Here is a 23,201-nt window from a genome sequence, read left to right on the forward strand (position 1 = left end):
TTATGGCAAAGAATGAAGGGCAGGGAGATCTTTGGGGCTTAGTTCCAATTTCCTATAGCATTTTCTTATTCATTTGTTGGATTTACTCTGCTAGAGTGCATTTTGTGTTAATATAACTCTGAATTTAATTTTTACCTCTGGATATGAGAGAGTAGGGTCTTCCCTGGTTGGCTCAGTGGTAAAGAATTTGCCTGCCAATGCAGGAGACACAGGTTCAATCCCTGGGTAGGGAAGATGCCCTGGAGAAGGAAATGACAACCCACTCCAGTATTCTTGCCTGGGAAATCCCATGGACAGAGAAGAGTGGCAGGCTATAGTCATGGGGTCGCAAAGAGTGGGACATGACTTAGTGAATGAACAATAACAAGAAGAGGAGGCTATTATGACATTCAATCACACATTGTTGGTTCTTTACGCTTATGATCCCATTTACGGGGACTGCTGTGCAGCTTTTCTGTGTGGTATACATTCTCTTTCAGACATCCTAGGTTTTAAAAAGTTGGTTCTTAAGTTAATAGCCAAATTTAATTAAATGGGTAATTATACTTTTGTGGAATAACCAGGAGGAGAAGTTGTACAAGTACAGAAGATTTGCCCTAAAATGAGAAACAGCATTTTACTTGTGGGAAAATAGGGAAGAACTTAAAAAGGATTTTGCTGTGAAATCCTCATTTGAATGGCCAGATTTCCTCCCAGCATAATTGTTCTCTCCTGTTACCTCTATACCAGTGGTTCCTGGAGACTAGTCACAAGTTTTTCCTTGTACTATTTTGGCCACATTTTATAATATAAGATCTTTTTACAAAATGTCATACCACATCCAGTAGTAATTCAAGTTTTTGTTTTAAATCACAGGCTTTAAAGAAAATTAAACAGCCTACTAAAGTTAATTGATTCTTTCTTACATTAAGACTGAACAGTAAATCAAAAAAAAAAAAGAATGAACAGTAAATCAATTCTCCTAAGATTTTTTTTTCCCAACATTTTACTACTATGGCAATAATTCCTTGAAATTATTAACTCTTTATTGTTCACCTATTTCCCTCAAACTGGGCAATGTTCTTTGGTTTTCTAATATTTCTTCTTGTGTTTTTTATTTTCAGGTGAGGTATTTTATTTCATTTTTTATAAAAATTAATTTGTAGTACACTAATTTTTTTTTTTTTTTACATTTCAAGAAATCCTAGTACACTTGCAGAGTTATATTCATTATATTCATTTATATTCATTCATTATATTCATTTTAGGACATTTTCATTACCCCAAAAAGAAACCCTATACCCACTGGTAGTACTTTCCCCCCAGCCCGTAGCTAACAGTGTACTTCCTCTATGTGTTTGGCTATTCTTGAAATTTTCTAATAATTTTTAAAGCCCAATCCTTTCTTTGTATTCATGGTAAAGAAAAACCAGTAAGCTGAGAAATTCATATGACGGTAAAATAATCTCTGCTTTTAATTTTTGTTTTAAAAAATATGAGCAGTGCTTTTTGAAATTCAAATAGAACCAAACAAAGATTCCAGTTCTCAGGAATAAATTACTGTACATATGCAAAAGGTCAAATCCTTTGCACATGTAAGAGCTAGAGCCAATGGTATAAGGGATATAATAAGAGGAACAGTATAATGGTATAAGGGATATATAAGAAGAATAGTAAAAATGTAGAACTTGGTTTATGATTAAGGTAGAAATGGAAAAGAAAGAATGATCATGGATTTAAGAACTAAACTATCTCTATATATCTGGATTATTGTCAGTTCTCTGAAGTTAAACTGACAAAAAACAAAATAATACCAGTTTGTTGGTCTTCCGTAGAACAACAAAAGAGCACCCCAAACAAAATACCCTTTCTCTAGAAGCAGAAATTTTATAAATTCTCTCAATAGGTGAAATCACTGTTTAATCACTAAGAGCATGAAGATCTTTTAATTGAAACCAAAATTTCTACAGCAATTTAGACAGACTTTGTTTTTTCTGAAGAACTGGAAAATAACTAATAGTAACTTCTGATAGAGTCATGTATTATCTCAAGTGAGCAGTGATGTTAAAATTGTCAACATAAAAGGCTCAACATTTACAATTCAAAACGAGCTTTCATCTATTAAAAGGTGGCCACAGGTGTCACTAGAGAATTAAAAGCAAGCGCTATTTTAAAACCATATACAGCATGAGGTCAACCTTTTCTACACACTGTAAACTAGGAAAACGTATCAGCAAGAAAGGATTAGGTTGAAACTCCTAAGTCTGATTATAGAATCTTCTAGTCTGCTCTTTGATGATCATAAGATGAAGTTTCAGCGGCTGTCCTTTAAATGATCTGCTCAGTTGGCTAAACCCATGAATGAGTCCTAAAGTTGAAGCAATGAATGTCAAACATATATAATTTGTTTCTAAAACCAGGTCCTGAACATTCATGAACTGCTATCTTATTCAAAATTAAATAGGAGCCACTCATTGAAATGACACATTTGAATAATTGAACTTACAAGCCCATGATCTAATTATATGAGTAGGATTTTACACCTTTTTGCTAAAATACAATTTATGGTTGTCTAAACTACATATCTAAAAGGCCAGATTGATCATTTAAATTCTAAAAATAATTTAAAAATAGATATGCATACTTATAATCTCTCAGTGTTGCCTATACTCAATACGGGTAGTCATTCTGTAAATTGTTTTAAGGGCATTCTAAAGGTTTGTTACCATGGTAACCAAATTCAGAAAACTAACCTTCTAAACATGGTTGTCATAGGATTAAAGCAGGTGGCTGACTAATCTTAACTAGTGCTTTTCATTCTCTTTTTCCCATGGCATCCTGTCAGCTCCTTTCTGTGGTTCTCATACGATTGCATACAAAGCAGTTACACAGGCTTTCTTACCCATATGTAAGTGTCTCACTCACATAATGTCTGTCATTCATCCTCATGGAGTTGCCCAATGATAGATCTTTTTCCTCCTCCTAAAATTACACTAAAAGCAGTACTAAATGGAAAATACCTCTACATGCAATGTGTTAAATGGATTTCTCAATTACACATGCACTTCAGCTCCCCAAAATCATTGCATCGGGTTCTTTAGACAACCAGTAACACTGGTTGAAGAAAAGGCAAAATCATCATCAATATATTAAAAGAAATAGTCTTATATTTATTTATTCAGCTGTGCTGGGTTTTAGTTGTGGCATGTGGGATGTAGTTTCCTAACCAGGGATTGAACCCGAGCCCCCTGCATTTGGAGCTCAGAGTCTTAGCCACTGGACCACCAGACAAGTCCTATCATCAGTGTATTTTTTTAGGTAGTCTGGATTTGGTTATTCCTCATTTATGATTATCTTTTAAACTTGTTTATATTTCCCAACATGCTAGATTAATGTATTTATCTATGCATAACTCTTATGTTACCCTGACAGCAACATACAATATATGCATATATGACTTCTATACTTTATTATTATTTCCCTGCTTGCCTCTAACTTCTTGAAAGGTGGGGCTGATATACCTTTTTCATCTTTGCAGCAATAGTGCATTCCTGGTACAAGTGTCCAATAAATGTTCCTTGTTATTTCAGTATGTTGAAGAAGTTTTGTAAGTATAAACTATGCATTTATAGTTCTTAGGGCTTCCCTGGTGGCTCAGCTGGTGAAGAATCTTCCTGCAGTGCGGAAGAGTCTAGTCGTATCCAGACATTTGGTTCCTTAGGGGCATTAAGATTAGTGGTCTTTGCCTTCCACATCTGTCCATGAAGGAAGAATTTCTATGGGACTTGTTATCCTATTGTGAACAACTAGAAAACTGGGCAAAATATATGAAACAAATTTTGTCAGACATTGGACAACCCATGAGCAACTAGAAGAACAGGACTGGGATTCTCAAGAGAAAGGAAACAAATAAGAGCTGCAGTTACCCCAATTTTCTTCTGTTTGGAGGCAATTCCTGAACCATACATGATAAAAAAATAAAAAAGAAGGAAAACAAAACAGAGCCCAGTTGTCTTGTAGGGTTGAAGAAACAGACATCAGAGTTGAAGGAGGTCAAAGCAGCTAGAATTTGTCGGCAGAGCTCTGGAGAAGAGAAAACTAAACAGAAGAAAGCCCAGAAATTTGCATAAAGTTTTCCTTGAGTCACTGAGAGAAGACCAATCTGTGCATGCATATGGTAAGTCACCACAAAGGAGGGCAAAGAATAACTCCTAAGGAAAGAACAACTGTTGCATAGCTATGCAACAAAAAATTCTCAAAGCTCGCACAAAACAGAATTGTCCAAATTCCTACCAGCCAGAATCACCTGACTGATTACATGGAACATTCATTAGCGCCAATAGATGAATCATACCTTCGTAAAAACCAAAGCAGTCACAGAGGTAAAGCTACCCTGTGTGCATGCTCAGTCGTGTCCAACTCTTTGTAACCCCAAGGGTTGCAGCCCACCAGGCTCTTCTGTCCATGGAGTTTTCCAGGCAAGAATACTGGAGTGGGTTGCCACTGGCAGGTGGATTCTTTACCACTGAGCCACCCGGGAAGACCAAAGCTACCCTAGAAAGGTTCTAAACAGTTTTTAAACATGTCTCGTGTGAAAATGATTCTTAAGAACTAAGTCCAACAACCTTTAAAGAAATATAAGAAAAAATCCATCACTCGACTACATAAAATTCACAAAGACTGACATCCAATGAAAAATTACAAAAGAGACAAAGAAGCAGGAGATAAAACCACCAATAAAAGACTAAAAATAGAAATGGTGGAATTAGCATACGAGGACTTTAAAACAGCTATTACAATATATATGATCTGATATTTAAAGGAAAATGTGTATGAGAAATGGATAGTATAAAAAGAAGAATAGAACTTAAGAGAGATAAAGAATAATGTATCTTACATAAAATTTTCATTGACAGGTGGCATTTAATTCCTTTTACTTTGCAACTTTGCTTCACTCCGCCTAGTTTCTGAAGCTATAAGAGATGTCAGGTCCGGATCTCAACCAGGCCAAGTGAGGTCTGTAGACCTGAGATGTCTACTGTGGGGATGAAGAGGGATTAAGGGATTCCTCAGGCCAGGAGAAGTGTAAAAGTCCCTTTGAAAAAAAAAAGAGAGAAATAAACTTTCATTGACAGTATTAACCATTAGTAGATTAGAGACTGCAGAAGAAAAGATAAGAGAACTTGAAGAAGTGTCAACAGAAATTATTCAAAATGAAGAGAGTATAAACAGTAGTAGGGAGAGGGAAAGAACAGATTCTCAGTGATCTGTGGGACAATTTCAAGTGGTCTAATAAATTATAATTGGGGTCTCTAAATTTGGGAGGGGCAGGGTACGATGGGTAAAATATTTAGAGATATAGCAGCCAAAATGTTTCCTAATTTGATGAAAACTATAAACGTACAGCTCCAAGAAGCTCAGTAAGCCCCAATGGGATAAACACAGGAAAAACAAAAACAAACAAAAAAACACACCAAGGTACATTATAACCATATTGCTCAAAACCTGTGTTAAAGAAAAAACTCTTAAAATCTACCATAGGAGAAAAAAAGGACATATTACGTACAGAGGGAGAAATACAATCAAACACAGACTTTCCTTCAGCAACTTTGCAAGTCTTGTTTGACAATAGAATATTTATGACAATAGAATGGCACCTTTAAAGTGCTGAAAAAAATGAAGCTCTCAACGAAAAATTATGTTGCCAAAAAAAAGTTTCAAAAATGAAAGTAAAGTGATGACATTTTCAGACAAAGCTTGAAAGAGCTCATTATCCTATAACCTGCACCTATACAAATGACAGCGATAGCAGTAAAAATGGGGTGGAACATAGGTATATGGTTGAAAGTGTTCTGCATTATATCTGAAATTGTACTATTTGAAGGTAGACAGTGATAAGTTTAATATGCATATAGTAAATTCTAGGAAAATAATAAAAAATAAAATGAAACAACCAGTATGGCTAATAATTTTTTTTTTTGACCCCATAGATTTCAGCATGCCAGGCTCCCCTGTCAGTCCGTGGGGTCACAAAGAGTCGGACATGACTGAGCAACTGAACTGAACTTTGTTTTTCTCATTATTTACCATAATGGTTGTAAAATGGAATATGAAAAATACTCAATGCTTCAAAAAAAAGGAAAGAGATAAAAGCAAACAAAAAAGAACACAATAAATAGAAATAGCAAGATGTTGCTTGAAAACCTATCATATTGATAATTACATTAAATAGAAATGGTCTACACCTGAGTTTCTCAACCCTGATGCTACCAACATTTAGGGCTGGGAAAATTCTTAGTTGGGGCTTCCCAGGTGGTGCTAGTGGTAAAGAACCCACCTGCCAATGCAGGAGACATAAGAAATTCAAGTTTGATCCCTGGGTGGGGAAGATCCCCTGAAGGAGGCAACGGCAACCCACTCCAGTATTCTTGCCTGGAGAATCCCAGGGACAGGGGAGCCAGGCGGGCTACAGTCCATGGGGTCGCAAAGAGTCCAACACGACTGAGAAGCCTTAGCACAGCACAACACAGTTCTTAGTTGTGGGGACCTGTATTTTGTACTTTGGAATATTTAATAGCATCTTTGGCTTCTATGTGGTAGGTGCCAGTAGAGACCTCCTTCACCTCTGCCATCCTGACAACAAAAATGTCTCCAGACATTGCCAAATGTCCCCGGGTTTAAGAGCCACTGATCTAAGAGCTCCAATTAAAAGGCAAAGAGTGTCTGACTGAATGAAGATTCAATTATACTCTATCTAAACAAAAACAAAATCTACTATATTATAAAGATAAAAGTTAAAAGGACAGTTTCCATGGTTGGATTAAATGCATAATCAGGTCCCTTTGTGCTCCAGGATTCTATGACCACTGCTCTATTCTGCAGTATCTGCCTTGATTCCCCCAGCCCTCTCCCACAATTCTTTCACTCCTGGCAAACCAGAACCACAGGCTTAACACTTAAAGATGTTAAAAAAAATATCTCCTTCTCTCTCCTACATTCAGTAACCCAGTTCTCCCTGGTGACATCTACTATGACAGTTTCTTAGGTATCCTTCCAAAGATAGTCTGTGTGGTTTCCAACGAGTACAGGCATATTTCCCCCCACAACTGGTAACACATTTACACAGTGTTCTTCACAGGGCTCCCCCACCCTTACTATAGATTGGAAATCTTTCGTATCAGTACATAGATCAGTACTCATTTTTTTTAAATAGCTGGATAGCATTCTATTGTACAATGTGCAGTTATATATTTGAACAGTTAGTTCTCTGTTGATGGGCATAGGCTTGGTAATCTTTGCTAGAAAAAAGGATGTAGCAATGGATAACCTTGTACTCATATCATTTCACACTTGTGTTGGTATACCTGTAGGATAAATTCCAGAAATGGAATCTTTAGGTCAAAGGCTATGTTTGTATTTGTAATTTGGGGAGGTATTGCCAAGTTATCCTCTATGGAAGTTATAAAACTTTGATTTTTGCTACTCTGACACGTGGAAAACGCTACTTTATATCTGTATTTGTTACAGTTAAGGGAGCTGGAATATGTTTTTCATGTGCCTGAGGGGTATTGCAGTTTGTTTTCCTGTGAACCATCTCTTCTTATCTTTTGAGGTGATCTTTCTATGAATTTTTAAAAATTTATTTATTTTTAATTGAAGGATAATTGCTTTACAATATTGTGTTGGTTTGTGCCATATATCAACATGAATCAGCCATAGGTATACATGGTCTTTTCTTATTAGTTTATAAAAGGTAGAGTCTGTTCTAGTAACAGACGGATGGATAGTCATGTCCTGACCAGTGACCTTGACGCCAGCATCAACACACTCGGTACCTGTCTACAGATTTATTAACCTAGGTTTGGGATCTTGGCTTCGCTACTTGCTATGTGACCTTGGGCGAGTTACTTAACCTCTTTGGGCTTCAGTGTCTTAAGTATGGGACACAGGGTCTGGCTTATCAACATGGCGCAGAACCGTACCTTTGAACCCAGGGAGGGAGTCGGCTTGGACATATGAGTCAACAAAGTGTTGGACACGTTTCTCCGCGGAGAAATCTCGCTTAGGCACAGAGGCCCGCACGTAGCAACCGAAACGGAGGAATCCCGGAGAGGCGCCAGAGAAAGTGGGGTCTGTCTGACTCCTTAAAGCCCGAGGTCTCGCTTGAGAGCGAGAGAGACGCAAGCCCGGCTGTGATCAAGAAATAAAGATCGAGCAAAGGGGGGAGCCACTTTCCTCGGTGAGATTCGCCCTCTGAGCCGCCCCTTCTGCTCCCAGGCGCCCGCCGGGATCCGGCCCAGGGCGGGTGCGGCGCGGCGCGGTCCGGGGCCAGGGTGTGCGGAAGGAGGCGGAGGCAGGGAGGGTGGGCCCCGCGGTCACGTGAGCCCGGCCAGCTGTTAGCTGGGGGCGGCGGCCCGGAGCTTCGGGAGTCTGGGGTGGGGGAAGCGCCCGACGGCCGCCTCCGCCGCTGCAGCTGCAGCCCCCGACGTCGCCACAGTAATCGCCGCAGCCGCAGCACGCGCACGCTCGCCGGCCGCGGCATCGGCACCGCAGAGCAGAGCCCGGAGCCCGGAGCCCGCCGCCCCCCAGGTGAGCCGTGCAGGGCACCCCGGGAGCGCAGGGCGTCTGCAGCCGCTTCCCCCGGCGGGTTTCACCCTGATCCGCCATCCCTGTCCCCCGTGTGCCTGGTCGGCTCTGGCTGCTTCTCCAGACCCGCGGGTGGCGCTACCTGGGATCCGCTACGCGGATGCTGGCTAGGGGGTCTCTAGGGGATCACGAGACAGGGGGGCCTCAGTCCGGGGTTGGGGGTGGGGGAAGGTGATTTGGGCTGTAGACTGCGGGGGCGCAGGAGAGGGATGCCCCACCCCAGGGCGCGAGCACTGACTGCAGCCTGGATGGAACCTGCCCCTGCCCTCCACACCCCAACCTCACCCTCCCCGCTCATCCTCCTCCCCCCCACCCCAGCCACTTCTTTTTAACTCCTCTCGCTCGCCCAGGCCGCTTTTCCTGTGTTTCCGTTGCCTGATGTCTCAGTCGCTGGCCCGCTGGGGTGTGTACCCCGTGCCACCCGCGCCCTCGCCAGCCGCCCGCTCCGGGGGACCCCGGCTCGCACTGGCGCATCCCCGGTGGCGGAGCGGGCCTGGCACCTTCTCGGTAGGTAACGCACCTGCCGCGCCGGCCGGCTCGCGCGAACATGGCTGCCGGGCGGGCCCGCTGCCCTGGGCCCGGCTCTGCCCGCTTGAACCGGTCTGTGGTCGCCGAATCGTGACCAGAGGACTACCCTCCCGCTAAGGGCAAACGTGTCAGCTATTGCCGGAGTCTACCCGGGCCGAAGGACTTGTCACAACACCCCACCCCACCCTCAAGCCACACCCAGCGAGGTTCTTGGGGATGGGGGGTGTCTGGGCAAGTTAACGGGGTGGCTCTCTCTGGGGCACTTAGTGGTCAAAGGCACTCGTATTTCTGAGATGATTATGCACTTCAGCTTGCCTTTGCGCCCTCCGTTCGCTGGTCTGTTGGATCGCGGATTATTGGGCGACATTACTCCTGAGGTCTGAAACGAGTGGGAGGGACGCAAAGCGGGAGGGACGCTTGAACTTTAGAGAAATTGACGAGAACTCAGATTTAGGGGTTAAATTTGTCGATTAAACCTAGACGCATGTAAGGAAACAGTCATTTGCTGTGGCTCCACACTGTTCTGGTAGGGTTCTGTTAACTAATACTGTCTTTCCGGATTTGCTGTTTAATTCTGGCTTGCAAGTGTCTTGAATTATGCTTATGTCCAGCTCCCCCGTGGTGTATGTGTGTGAGTGTGTGTCCCGGTGCCTCCTCTGTTCCAAGCCTGATTAGAAGATGCATACGTTGCAGAGGAGACTTCTATCAATTCAAAATGGCAGCATGAAAAATGAGGCCTGGCGGAATCGGCACAGACCAGAGTTAACATCAGCTGCCCCCTGACTTAAGCTTTGGTGGGGGTGGGGAGAGGGTCTACCGGAAGGAGAGCTCTCCTGGGTATGGATACAGCCAGCCCTAAAGGGTAGGATGTGATTCTTGGAGCAGGCTAGATTTTAGAGTGCTGCAAGGTTCTGGGGAGGTTATGTGGGAAGTGTGGGAAGCTGTGATTATCCTAATTCATCAAAAGCTGGTGCAAAGACCTGATTAAAACTGTGATTTTTATCTGGCTGCTGATAGCTGTTTGATAACTTATGTGTTGTTTTGTACCTACAAGTGGCTCTTAAAAGAGATGAATGCCTGGTATAAATATCATCTAAGAACAGTACATGGAACAAATAACAGGTTCTTAGAGCAAGTCTTATTGGAAGTGTTGATTTGACATCATGACCAAGCACTCAGCCACCAGAGAATGATACATTCTTGAAAAGTGACTCATTTGAAATTTTAAAATAAAACAGCCTTTCTTTCCCATTTCACTGCTGTGCTGCCAGCCATCTTCTCCTTTAGCAAGGAGGAGATGCATGAGGAGGCAAGTGTTTCAGGGATAATGGGATAGAGAGAGATTAGTGCAAAGGTCAGGAATGGCAAGCTGGAAGCAGCCTGAGAAAGGGCTTTGCTGTCAACCTTCTCTTCACAGCCGGTGAGGCTGAATCCAGCAGGGTGAATGGACTGCTCCCAAGGTCATGTAGCTGGTTGGCAGCTGGCAGTGAGAACTGAAATCCAGGTGTCAGAACTCCCCATTTTAGGATTCCACATGCCACCTTCCAAAGCCTAGGAGAAAAGGGCAAACGTATCATTGTTACAATGGCAAACACTTCAAGAAACCAAACTTTAACATAAATTTTAAAATCTATAGGTATTTAAAGTAAGCGCTCACACCTTAGTTTCCTAATTTAAGTCCATTTAACTTCTTAAGCTGTGTCCACTTCATGTTCCCATTTTCCAGAGACTAGACTGTTTCTGTATTTAAGCACCAAACCATAATTTTATGGTTTTTATATTTTATGTCAGAATCTTTGAGGTGAGAAGTGCAACTAAAAAATTAGTTGCTTATGTTGCTTGTTTTTTTTTTAGAAGCCACGGTGGGGCATATAATAGCTTTTGAATATATCTAACTTGAAATAATTAGTAAATAACAAACCTATTTTAAAATAAGTTTGAAGCAGCGCTGAAGACAGCAGCTTCAAATTTGCTGTCAAATTTGAATTTAAGTTCTCGGAGTCATATACCAGTGACCCTAGTTCTACTAAAGCAGAACTAGAAATTGTGCATGGTATTTTTGCAGAGGTGTTGAGAGTGTGGGAAATATTTCCTCTGGGCTTTCTGTACCTTCAACCCAGTGATCTGCAGAAGGAGAAGGTGGGTGGGCTGCATGCAACTGGGAGAATAATTTACAGTGGTGAAACAGATAGGAACTAAGTATGAAGTGACAGGTTGAAGTGAAGACAAGTGTTGATGCCACATATGTGTGCCTGCTCAGTTACTCTGTCGTGTCTCTTTGTGAGTTCATGGATAGTAGCCCACCAGGCTCCTCTGTCTATGGGGTTTCCCAGGCAAGAATACTGGAGTGGGTTGCCATTTCCTTCTCCAGGGGATCTTCCTGACCCCTAGGGATCAAACCCTAGTCTCCTGCATTAGCAGGCAAATTCTTTACCACTGCACCACCTGGGAAGCCCGATGCCGCATGTACCATTAAAACAACAACTTGTATTAGAGCATCAATGTGAAGATTCATTCATTGAAATTCTCTCTATATGTCAAAGACACAATCACAAGTTTCAAAAATACATAAACACATGCAATCTGTGTTTGTTGGAGGACAATAAAAGATACAGGTAAGCCAAAGTTATTTTTAAAACACCACCCATGATCCCTTTATCCAGCAATAGTCAGTCATTGTAAAGGTTTGGGACCATTTTCACTGGAGTGAGAGTCTAGGTTTGTGCTGTTCAATTCAATACCCACTAGCCACAGGCGACATGTGACTACTGATTACTTGAATTGTGATGTATTACAATTGTGTGTTCGTCTGAATTGTGATGTATTGTAAATGTAAAATTTACACCAGATTTCAAACATTTATAGGAAAAAAAGATTTTAAATATTCTATTAGTTATTTTTATTAAAGTATTGTTGATTTATAGTATTATATTAGTTTTAGGTATACAACATAGTGATTCAATATTTTTGTAGATTAGACTCCATTTTAAGTTATTATGAAATATTGGTTATGTTCCTTGTGTTATACAATATATCCTTGATATTTATTTTTAATATATAGTAGTTTGTACCTCTTGACCCCCGTATCCCTATCTGGTCCCTCCTTCCTTCCCTCTCCCCACTGCTAACCTTTAGCTTGTTCTCTATATCTGTGAATCTCTGTTTTGTTATCCAGATTTGTTTGTTTTATTATTTAAATTCTCATATAAGTGTAAACATACAATATCTGCCTTTCTCTAACTTATTTCACAAAGCATAATACTCTCTAGGCTCATCCATATTGCTGCAAATGGCAGGAACAAATACAGCTGATTAATGATTTTATGTTGATTATACATGCATACCTTGGTGATAGTGCAAGTTGGGTTCCAGACCACTGTAATAAAGCAAGTATCAAAATAAAGCAAGTCATATGAATTTTTTGGTTTCCTAGGGCATATAAAACTTATGTTTATCATGTAGTCTAGTAAGTGTACAATAGCATTATGTATAAAAAATGTATATGCATAATTTAAAAATACTTGATTGCTAAAAAATGCTGACATCATCTGAGCCTTCTGCGAGTTATCTTTATACTAGATCAAAGAGCACTGATCACAGATAACCATAACAAATATAACAATAATGAAAAACCTTGAAATATTGTGAGAATTACCAAAATGTGACACAGAAAGTGAGCAGATGCTGTTGGGAAAACAGCATCTATAATCTTGGTGCACACAGGATTGCCACAAATCTACAGTTTGTAAAAAACCCAATTATCTGTGAAGTGCAGTAAAACAAAGTACAATTAAACGAGGTATGTCAGTATTTTGAATTAATATTTTGGATATATTGGATTTAAACAAAATACATTGTTAAAAGTAATTTCATCAATTTCTCTTTACTTTTTAAATGAGGCTCTTGGAAAACATAAAATTACATATGTGATTCCCATGTCTTGCCCTGTATTTCTTTGGGGCTGTGTTGGTCTAGGTCATTAACAGAAAGTGAAGGTTGGTTGAAGTGTATGATGCTGTTCATAGAGTTGGATGTGGATAGTGAGAGAGGTTTGAACAGAGCCTGGAGGGGAGGAGATGGGATGAGTGGGAAGGGCTCACATGATGTACATGTCAGTCACACCCACCTGTCCTATCCCTCCAGAAACTTCCAGTATCCTTAGGGCCTCCGGCCAGTCTGGAATGGTGATGAACTGAAACAGGTGGGTGACTGGAAGGGGAGGAAGTGGGAGGTCTCCCAGCTTGAGCCTTATCGGCAGCAGAGTGAAAGAGCTTGAGATGTTAACGTTCCCTTCTCCTTCTGTTCTTAATGGTTATGTATTTAACCTGAATTTCCCAGTGCTTAATCTACTCCCTAATGTGAGCTAAGTGTTCCTGAAGGGTTCCATGAGCATTGCTGATCACTGTCTTAAGCTGGGCTACCGCCCTCCTCCTCTTGGTGGTTTACATGAGCACCTCTTCTTCTAGATGGTACAGACCTTGAGAAAATCTTTTTAGCGCCATTTTCCTCTTAGGTTGCACACAGTGCTTGTACGTGCTTAGGGGGTCAAAGTACATATTAGTAATTCATATCACTTCTTAAAAATCCTAGTTAAAATCATACAGTGATCACTGCTATATTTAAAATAGATAACCAACAAGGACCTATTGTATAGCACATGGAACTCTCTACTCAATGTTATGTGTCAGCCTGGATGGGAGGGAGTTTGGGGGGAGAATGAATACATGTATATGTATGACTGACTCCCTTTGCCGTTTATCTGAAACTATCAGAGTGTTGTTAATTGGCTATACCCTAATAGAAAATTAAAAGTTTAAACTTTGAAAAAAAAAAGCATACAGTGATCAAAGGCTCACCTGAATATCCTTTTCTCCTCTCAAAGTAAAACCTTAGTGTATTTTAAAATTGCACTTAGCATACGTGCTTAGTGACCTAAAATAATTAAATGAGATGTCTTAAAATGTCCTTTCTTGAGCCATGAAGTAATCAGATTTTTAAAAATAATTAACAATCCAATAAAGCAATGCATGTATGCATGCCTAGTCACTTTAGTCGTGTCCGACTCTTTGCAACTCACTGGACTGTAGCCTGCCAGGCTCCTCTGTCCAGTGGATTCTCCAGGCAGAAATACTGGAGTGGGTTGCCATGCCCTACTCCAGGGGATCTTCCTGACCCAGGGATCAAACCTGAGTCTCTTATGTCTCCTTCATTGGTAGTCAGGTTCTTTATCACTAGCACCACCTGGGAAGCCCAATAAAGCAATATGAGCTTGCTATAAAGATATTTAGAATGACATAAGTGGATAAAATTGGAAGTTTCTGTCTCTATACCCCATGCTTAGTCCCACTTGCAACGCTCAGGATTAATATTAATCCTTCCAGGTCCTTCTTTTTTCTCCCTACTTCCCTCCTTTCCTCTCTCCCTTCGTTCTATCTATAGTATATATTTATTTTTGCATAAATGGGTATTTACATTCACATGTATATGTATTTACATACACACACTAATATGTTTATATATATATGTATGTAGGTTCCTTTTTGGTAATAAAATGGGTTAAATTTCCTGATGGTTTTTAACACAGCAAGTGGCTCTAGTATTAATGGGCACTTATACAAAGTGCCCATTTTTTTTTTTTTTTTTGGCCCTGCCAAGTGGCATGAGGGATCTTAATTGGGTCTTAGTTCCCAGACCAGGATCAAACCCATGGCCTCTGCATTGGGAGCTTGGAATCTTAACCACTGGATTGACAGAGAAGTCGCTACAAAGTAGTTTTCAAATCCATTTTGCTAGACATAAAGTAACCCTGTGGTTTCATACTAGCAAGATTTAAATTTCTTCTGTAGGAGATGAATGTATACCTGATATGTTTTACAGGGACAGAGTGTATACCACTGTTTTAAGAGTGAATGGGAAGATTATTTAAACCCCAGTTTACAGCGCTAACAGGTACATATCAAATCATACTAATGGGAAAAGATCAGAATAGACAATAGGCTATTTATATGGGCGAGGAAAACAGATGGTGGGAATAGGAAGGTCATCATTTGTAGCAACCTTGCCAAATTAGTGGTCACAATGGCAGCAATGTCAGAAATGAGAATAGAAGGGAATAGAAGAAACTTAGATGTGACTTGTTCAATAGCTCCCAGTTTTTCCCACAGGGAATGCTTTTGGAAGCTAAACATATACCTGTATATTTCAAAAACAGTGTTTTTCATTTATCTCCATAATCATTACATTCCCAGAACCCTCATCTTTAAGACCAAACCTTCCTTGAATGTTCCTCTATTCCAGATACTCTGCATTTAACATCTCATTTAATCCCCATAACAGTATGTGGTAGACATCATGGCCATGTTTTATAGATGAAGAACTTAGTGATTGGACGAGCTGCACTTGGAATCTGGGTCTATCTGATTCCGTCTTATTAATAAAAAAACATAATATATTCTCTTAGATTATTCCGACTGTACAGGTCTAATGTATACTATTCATGTGATGCAAGTCATTTATTTTCTTTGTATCATTATAAAAGATAGAAAACTGTCTTTCAACCTGCCATATATTGGAAAATATCTTCCTTATCAAGTCCAAACTTGATCAGACTGTATTTTTCTAACTTGAATGAAAAACAAATACTGCTTGTGCTACTTATCTACTCTTTTTCCCATTTAAAAAAATCAGTTGTTTTATCTATGAGAAATGGATGCCATTCAACTAATTCTTTCTCTTCCCCTCTAAAATTCCCAAGAGCTCTTTCAAAAGTGATACTCGTGCAGCCTGAGTTTTCTATAAAGTGGGTTCCTTATTTTAAATGCACCTGAGTGATGAACAGATCACTGGGTATGGTAGAGTTTTTGAAGGTAGGCCTTGAATTCAAGTGTGTCCCAACACTGAATGGACACAGAATAAGTAATGAGTCATACATATTGTATCTTTAGCATTTATTTTTAGATGTATAAGGATTTTATTACCAGTGAGTACATACAAGTGGTTTAGTCGCTAAGCTGTGTCTGACTCTTGTGATCCCGTGGATTGTAGCCTGCTAGGCTCCTCTGTTCATGGGATTTTCCAGGCAGCAGTACTGGAGTGGTTTGACATTTCCCTCTCCAGGGGATCTTCCCAACCCAGGGCTTGAACCCTGGTCTCTTGAACTGCAGGCAGATTCCTTACTGAGTGAGCTATCTGGGAAGTCATACAGATGCATTTAAAATGTTATTAAATTCATAGCATATATTTCCCAACCAACTACAATCACTGTTATGTGGGGTGTCTATGAAATTTTTTTGATGTTTAAAAGTTGGGAAACAGAATATTTTGCATTATAGAGACATTCTGGAGTGATTTGAAGAATAGTGATTTGACTGTAGAAAACTCTGTTTCCTTAACAGCTGTCACCTGAATCATTCATTAAGTTGCACATTTTACTTTATTCATATTTCTCATTGTCAGCATATCTTGAAAATGAGGCAAAATCAGATGTGGCCAAAAGATAAAACGAATCCATTTGCCATAACTGAACTGTGGTGTTGTCCTTAATCCCTGGGTCTCTGCCTTATGAAAGGCCATATTTATTAACTGTAGTGTATTGGGAAAATAAGTTATTTCTACTTTAACAGTTCCTTTTCTTTTTCTAAAGTATTTTCATTACAATTCAGATTTTCATGTTGGAAATTTGAAAGTGCCTGAATATAGGTTAAGAAATTGTCTGATTTTACAGCCCAGGAATATTATTACACTTAAAAATTTTGTTGCATTTCATTACAGTCTTTTCACGTCAACTACCTATATAGTATACATAATTTGAGTGATACCGCATGTAATTTGTGTGACTTCTTTTTGCTTCACCAGCTTGTTCTTGTGTATTTATATATTTGCCAGTATTTTATGATATGTCAAGATAGTAAGTTATTTATTGTGTTTGTTTTGTTTTTTTATTCTTGTGATCATCTAAGTGGCTGTATTTGGGAGGTGATGCACCAGCAGTAATCCATTAAATTATCAGAGGTGATGGTGAAGTTGAGTCATTGTTAATTACCTGGAATTTTGATTTTGCAAATTTGAAATACACACTCTTTTCATTTCCTCTTGCTAATCACCTAGATTGAAGTAATTTTGGAATGGAATAGCAAATCAGTCTGTGATCATTTCACTCATGAAGGAAAAAGCATCCAAAGAATATTTCTTAGCAGGTCCTACTGATTTAGAAATATTCAGCCACCTGAAATAATATCTAGCTTTTTTTTCTGGCTTAAATTCTTTCTATCCAGTTCAGAGAAGTCATGATCCTTACTAAAGGATTTACTTTGCATCTATGTTGAAATGAAGAATGCGTTTTTTTAAAAGACATTTTTAAAAATTTCAATGATTTTATTTCTTTAAAGTAGTGCAAAATCCCAAACATTTAAATAACAACTAACAAATCTTCCTGATTATCATGTAGAGTGATTAGCCTGATTTTCCAGTTTTTAAGTCAAGGACTGAGAAAACACAACCTCCTACATCTTTGTCATACTTCTCTCAAGTTAACCAGGGATGTGTTTCACTCACCTTGGTCTTTAAGGCAAAGAGTATTGCTGCTGATGCTGTTGCTGATTTCAGTAATATTCAGTTAAAACTAAATGGTTTCCTTAAAAATGAAACTGAGAAGCAAAATGGCAGATAGTTGTTGGCCCTTGAAGCTGGTTAACACCTTAGGGGCTTATAGTACTCTTTTCTTGTTTGTATATATTGAATGTTTCTACACTCCCCCCCCCCCAAAAAAAAAAACAAAAACAAGAAAACAAAGCCAGACAGAAAAAATGCATCATACTTTTGAGAAGCAAAGAAGTTTAATAACCTATAACAATAGATATTCCACACCAGTCTGAACTGATGCATCAGAATCATCTGGGCATTTGTTAAAAATATACTCTCTGAATTCAGCTCAGACCCACTGAATCAGGATCTCCAAGGAGAAGGTGTCAGGAACCTGCTCCTCAGACCATTTCCACGTGTGGTCCAATATGAATCACACTGATTGAACCACAGCTTGGGAGTACCATGTCAGAATCAGATTTTCCTGCTCTTTTTCTCTCATTGGAGATGAAATTTAGATAGATACCCTTTCAACCTTCATTTTGCTCAACAAACATTTGTCAAGGTCTTACCATGTGCCAGTCTGTGTGCTAGGTTCCTGGGGAAATAAGGAATTATCTAAGTGTCCTTGCCCTCATGGGGCTCATAGTCTAAAGAGATAGAGCAAGATAGAGGGAAACAGGGGCTCTCCTCTTCCCCCAGTGCACTAATATACCGAGGCAAACCAAAATCCCTCCCCATCCTCCCTGCCCCCAGTTATCCTTACTCAAAGAGATATCTGAACCCCTGAATAACTTACAAGTTGATCAGTCCAGTGCATGGACAGAGGAGAATGGTGGGCTATAGTCCATGCGGTTGCAAAGGATTGGACACAACTGAGCACACACATACAGTGCTATTTCTAACCTTAAAAGAATTTTAAACATCTTATCATGTGCATTACTTTTTAAGTAAAGAGAACAGTATAGGTTTTTTGTTTTTTGTTTTGTTTTGCCTTGCTGCACCTCTTGTAGGATCTTAGTTCCCTGGCTGGTGTTTGAACCTGGGGCCCTCGGCATTAAAATACAGTCTCAACCACAGTACCACTGGGGAATGTCTCCTAACTGTCATAAAATTTTTGTACAGATTGTTTAAGTCAGGATCTAAATAAGTCCCACTCATTGCAATTGGTTGATACATCTCTTAAATAACTTTGTCTCTTCATCTTTTTTTTTCTTGCAGTTTTTGTTGAAGAAATCAATTTGTCCTATAGAGTTTCCCATAGTCTGGATTTTGCTGATTTCATGCCCATGGTTGTCATTTGTATTCTCTGTAAACTGATGCTTCAATCTAGAGACTCCATCACTCTAGTCTGATCCTCTAAGCACATTTTAGTTACACATTGGAATGTGAGTGTATCTGATGAGACAGGTGCAAACTTTCAGTGAGAAGATGAAGGAACATAGTAGGGATTGTTGCAAAAGTGGTAAACTCATGACCAGTGACTAGTAGCAGGGAGGAAAAGGAAAAAAGAAAGCTCAAGTGAAAGTGTTAGTAGCTCAGTAGTGTCCAACTCTTTGCGACCCCATGGACTGTAGCCTACCAGGCTCCTCTGTCCATGGAATTCTCCAGGTAAGAATACTGGAGTGTGTTGCCATTTCCTTCTCCAGGGGATCTTCCCAACCCAGGGATCAAACCTGGATCTCCTGCATTGCAAGCAGATTCTTTACTGTCTGAGCCACCAAGGAAGCCAGCAGTTTAGGCCAGTGCTCTGGACCAACCCAAATGAATGCACAACCTGCCACCCTTAAACCATCCCATGCTGCTCAGAAATATGACAGTGAGTGAGTGGCATTGAACTCCACAGGAATCAGCTGTCAGAGGTAGGTGTTGCCCTTGGGCTTAGGGAAAGGGCATAGTGACCAGCTCTTAAAAGCCTTTAAGTGACAGTGGAGCACATCTTTAAACGGTGAAAGAGCACTTAGACACCGTAAGGAAAAAGCCAGGTTTCTAAAGTCTGGTTTGTTCAGATCAGACCTTGACAAAGGAACAGCCTTCATCATGTACCTTTTCTCACCCTCACGGTGATGTGTCCTTACTGTGTCCCAGATGGCGTTCTGAGCACTTTATGTTTCAGCTCATTTGAACCTCACCATGACCCTGTTGTTATCCCTGTTACAGAACAGTGACACGGGGTTGAGATTTGAACTCAGATTGCTTCCAAAACCTGCCTACTCACTCAATACCTTATGTGGTCTTTCTTCCATTAGGTAATTCCTCATAAAGACATTGAATATTAGAAGCTGGAAATCACTGGCTGTGGAGTCCTAAAGCTTTGTCCTCTGCTGTCTTGAGCTTTCAGTAAGACACTTAATAGCATCTTTCTTGTTTATCAGGCAGAACTTGATGAGTCTGATGTACGTATCTTCCATCAACTGGCGTTTTCATCTCAATTCAGTTAGATAATTCCTTTTCCAAACACCCTATTTATCCTTGACTGTCTCAATAGCAGAGAAAGGATAGGAAAGGAAATTTATAAGTGAGTATCATTTGTCCTGTTTTCAATTGAGCAGGAATGTCAATGATTTAAGAAATGAATTTATTAATAAATATAGAATACATTCTTCTTTGCTTTTCTGAAAGAAGGTAATTAATGTACATGGACTTTAAACTTACCCAATCTGCTCAGTAAAGCTGGGAGCTTGGAAAGTAAGGACATTTGGGTTTCATTTCTTTATGCAAGAAAAGATCCTTTGTCACGGTTATTTGCAAGACAGCTAATAAACCTATAGCTTATACAGACAGTCATTTTCTTCCTCTCAGGCAATTCAAGGCTTTCTTATTACTGGGTATGGTGACCGATGAGGGCCACTGTAGCTTTTCTGAGATGAAAGGGCAGGGCAGTTTGGCATTCAGACGAAGAAAACCCCTTCTTGGCTTGGAGCATTCATGCTCTTCAATAACTACTCACTGAACTTGAGGACAAAGACCTTCTTTCCCATGCAGCTACCTCCTTCCTTGTCTAGACATTCTGTAAGCGGTCTCCTAGTTACAGAGGTGCAGCACTCCATCCCCCTAAGCCTGTACCCAGCCTCCTGTCACCAGCCAGAGGGGGATGTTGGGCGACGCAGCTCTGATGCTGTGAGCTCAGGGACTCTGCAATTATAATTCCCAAGAGGAAGTCATGACTCCTGAAAAGATTTTGACGGTTACAAATTGCTCTTAGAAATACTTTACCACAACTGATAGCACCCTATCTAAAGCTGCCCAGGCCACTGCGGTAGCCTTGAGCCACCTGTGGATATTTGATTTTTATGTTTAAAATACACATAAGATTTACTATCTTAACCATTTTAAGTGTACAGTTAAGTTGTGTTAAGAATATTCATGTTGCTGTGCAACCAATCCCCAGAAATTTTTCACCCTGCAAAACTGACACTCTGTACCCATTAAACAACTGTCCATCCTCCTCCCTCTCCTGTCCCTCCCTGGTCCAGCCCCTGATAACCACCATTCTAATTCTGCCTCTGTGAATTTCACTGCTCTAGGTAACTCATATAAGTGAAATACAGTATTTGCATTTTTGTGAATGGCTTATTCTACTTGGAATAAAGTACAGATAAATGTACTTTGAAATATTCTTAACAAATACTTCCTAGGAAATGCCTGTCAGTTTAATTGTCTACAAGAGTTAAATTAGAGTGTTTCATTAATTGGAGCTGTTAGTTTTCCTGGCAAGAATCCCAATTGGTATTTACCACAAAGAAGCCTATTCAATAGACCTGCCCTCTAAGCCTGTTGCTTTTGAAGATTTTTGCTTGAAACCTGTAGCAAAAGAAATGTATCGTAGCCCAGTGCATACATACACTTCTGTGTGTATATTTGAACTTAAAGTTTCTTGTGCCAATGCTTACCCTTCCTATATGAGATGCATATATTCTTTTCTAAAAAATGTTGATCTTGTCCAGTAGGTTGATTCCATAACCCACGAAAGGACTACAACATGCAGTTCAGGAAACAGTGCTTTAGACATTCCTGGGTTCAGTTTTAGGCCTGTAGTATAATCCTGTACCCCCATCCCTACTTCTGGATCCTCATGACTCAGAGATTGCTTCAGAATTGTGCCTCAAAGCAAGCAAGTTAAGAAAAAAAGTCATCAGTCATGGCTTTATTTCTTGAGTAAGCTTTGTTCATTGATTCTGCTGCTGGTTTAAGTAGAGTGTAATTATAATAGAAAACCCATTCTTGAATAGTTTTTCTGTTTTCTAAAGCTGATTATGAATGATGAAGAAAAACTATGCAATAGATTTCTGTATTAGCATATGTGATTAGGAGTTAATTAAATTTTATTTTTCTTCAGAGGAGATTATGATATCTCATAATGCTGGATAAGATTACAGAGGGAAAAGGAGAAAAATTGTAAAGTCAGTCTTTTGTGTTATACATGAATGATTTAGCAGTTTATAAAAATACTGTAAACAGAGACTTCAAAATGCATGTTTTATACAGTATATAGATGAGTTAACATCTCAATTTTTTTTTTTAGTGGAATATCTGGTATGTTAGCCATTATTATGACAGATAACGGGAGCAAAATTGAGATCCCTTGAATCAGTTTCGAAAGAATTCCATCTCAGGGTCAGCAGAAAGTTGACTTTCTGATTGGCCAGTTTTTCTTTTCCTGTTTAAGGAGGCGACTGTAGGAGGCCTGCCTGCTATTTGTATAAAAAATAGTAATGCAAATTTGTGTACTCCTTGAGTAATTCTGAATTGAGCAGACTGTAAAGGAAAAAGAAAAAGAAAACAAAATACCAGAGAATAACTATAATACTGAATAAATCATTTGTCCTAACTATAACTCAAATAAGAATTTGCCAGTTTTGAAATTTCTTGTTTTTGGCCTTGCTACACAGTTTAAGGGATCTTAGTTCCCCTACCAGGGTTGGTACCTGGGCCCCCTGCATTGGAAGCACAGTGTCTTAACCACTAAACTGCTGGGGAGGTTCCCAGTTTTGAAATTTTAAATGTTGGGATGCAGAAATAGAGCCAGATTTTTTATTTGAAATTAAATTCCTAAATTGGCAATACTCACAGGTTTAATTTTTTAAAATCTTTTTTGTGTGATTAAATAAATATAAGTACTTGTCGGAAAATCGAAACAAAAGAAAAATATAGAAAAACAAAGAATTTCGTGGTCAGGCTACTACTTGTAGTCTTTTTCTATGCACATTTTCACATAGCTGAGATAATCCATTTTGGATCCTCCCTCCACTTCCCCACACCATTTCTCCATTCAATTAAAAACGCTTCACAAACATTTTAATGGTTTTATGGTGTTCCACTCCACCATATAGACGTAGCATAAAATTTTAGCCACTTCTCTGATGCTGGACAGTTAAGTTTGGGCAAGTTTTTCACCTGTATAAATACTACTGTAATGCACTCTTTTGTGCATAAATCTTATCCATAATCCTGATCATTTCCTTGGA

At 39.6% G+C, this 23,201-nt stretch overlaps 1 protein-coding gene across 1 annotated transcript in view; it reads left to right on the forward strand.

Annotated features, from left to right (window-relative positions):
- The first annotated feature begins 8,454 nt into the window (after positions 1-8,454).
- The window catches only part of SCRN1 (secernin 1), a 62,017-nt gene continuing 47,270 nt past the window's right edge, over positions 8,455-23,201 (forward strand). The window contains exon 1 of the mRNA XM_061165450.1: positions 8,455-8,568. The gene's annotated coding sequence lies outside the window, so the exon portion shown is untranslated. The remainder of the gene's footprint in view (positions 8,569-23,201) is intronic.

This window comes from Dama dama, chromosome 18, assembly GCF_033118175.1.
Source record: "Dama dama isolate Ldn47 chromosome 18, ASM3311817v1, whole genome shotgun sequence".
In the NCBI taxonomy this organism is placed as follows: Eukaryota; Metazoa; Chordata; class Mammalia; order Artiodactyla; family Cervidae; genus Dama; species Dama dama.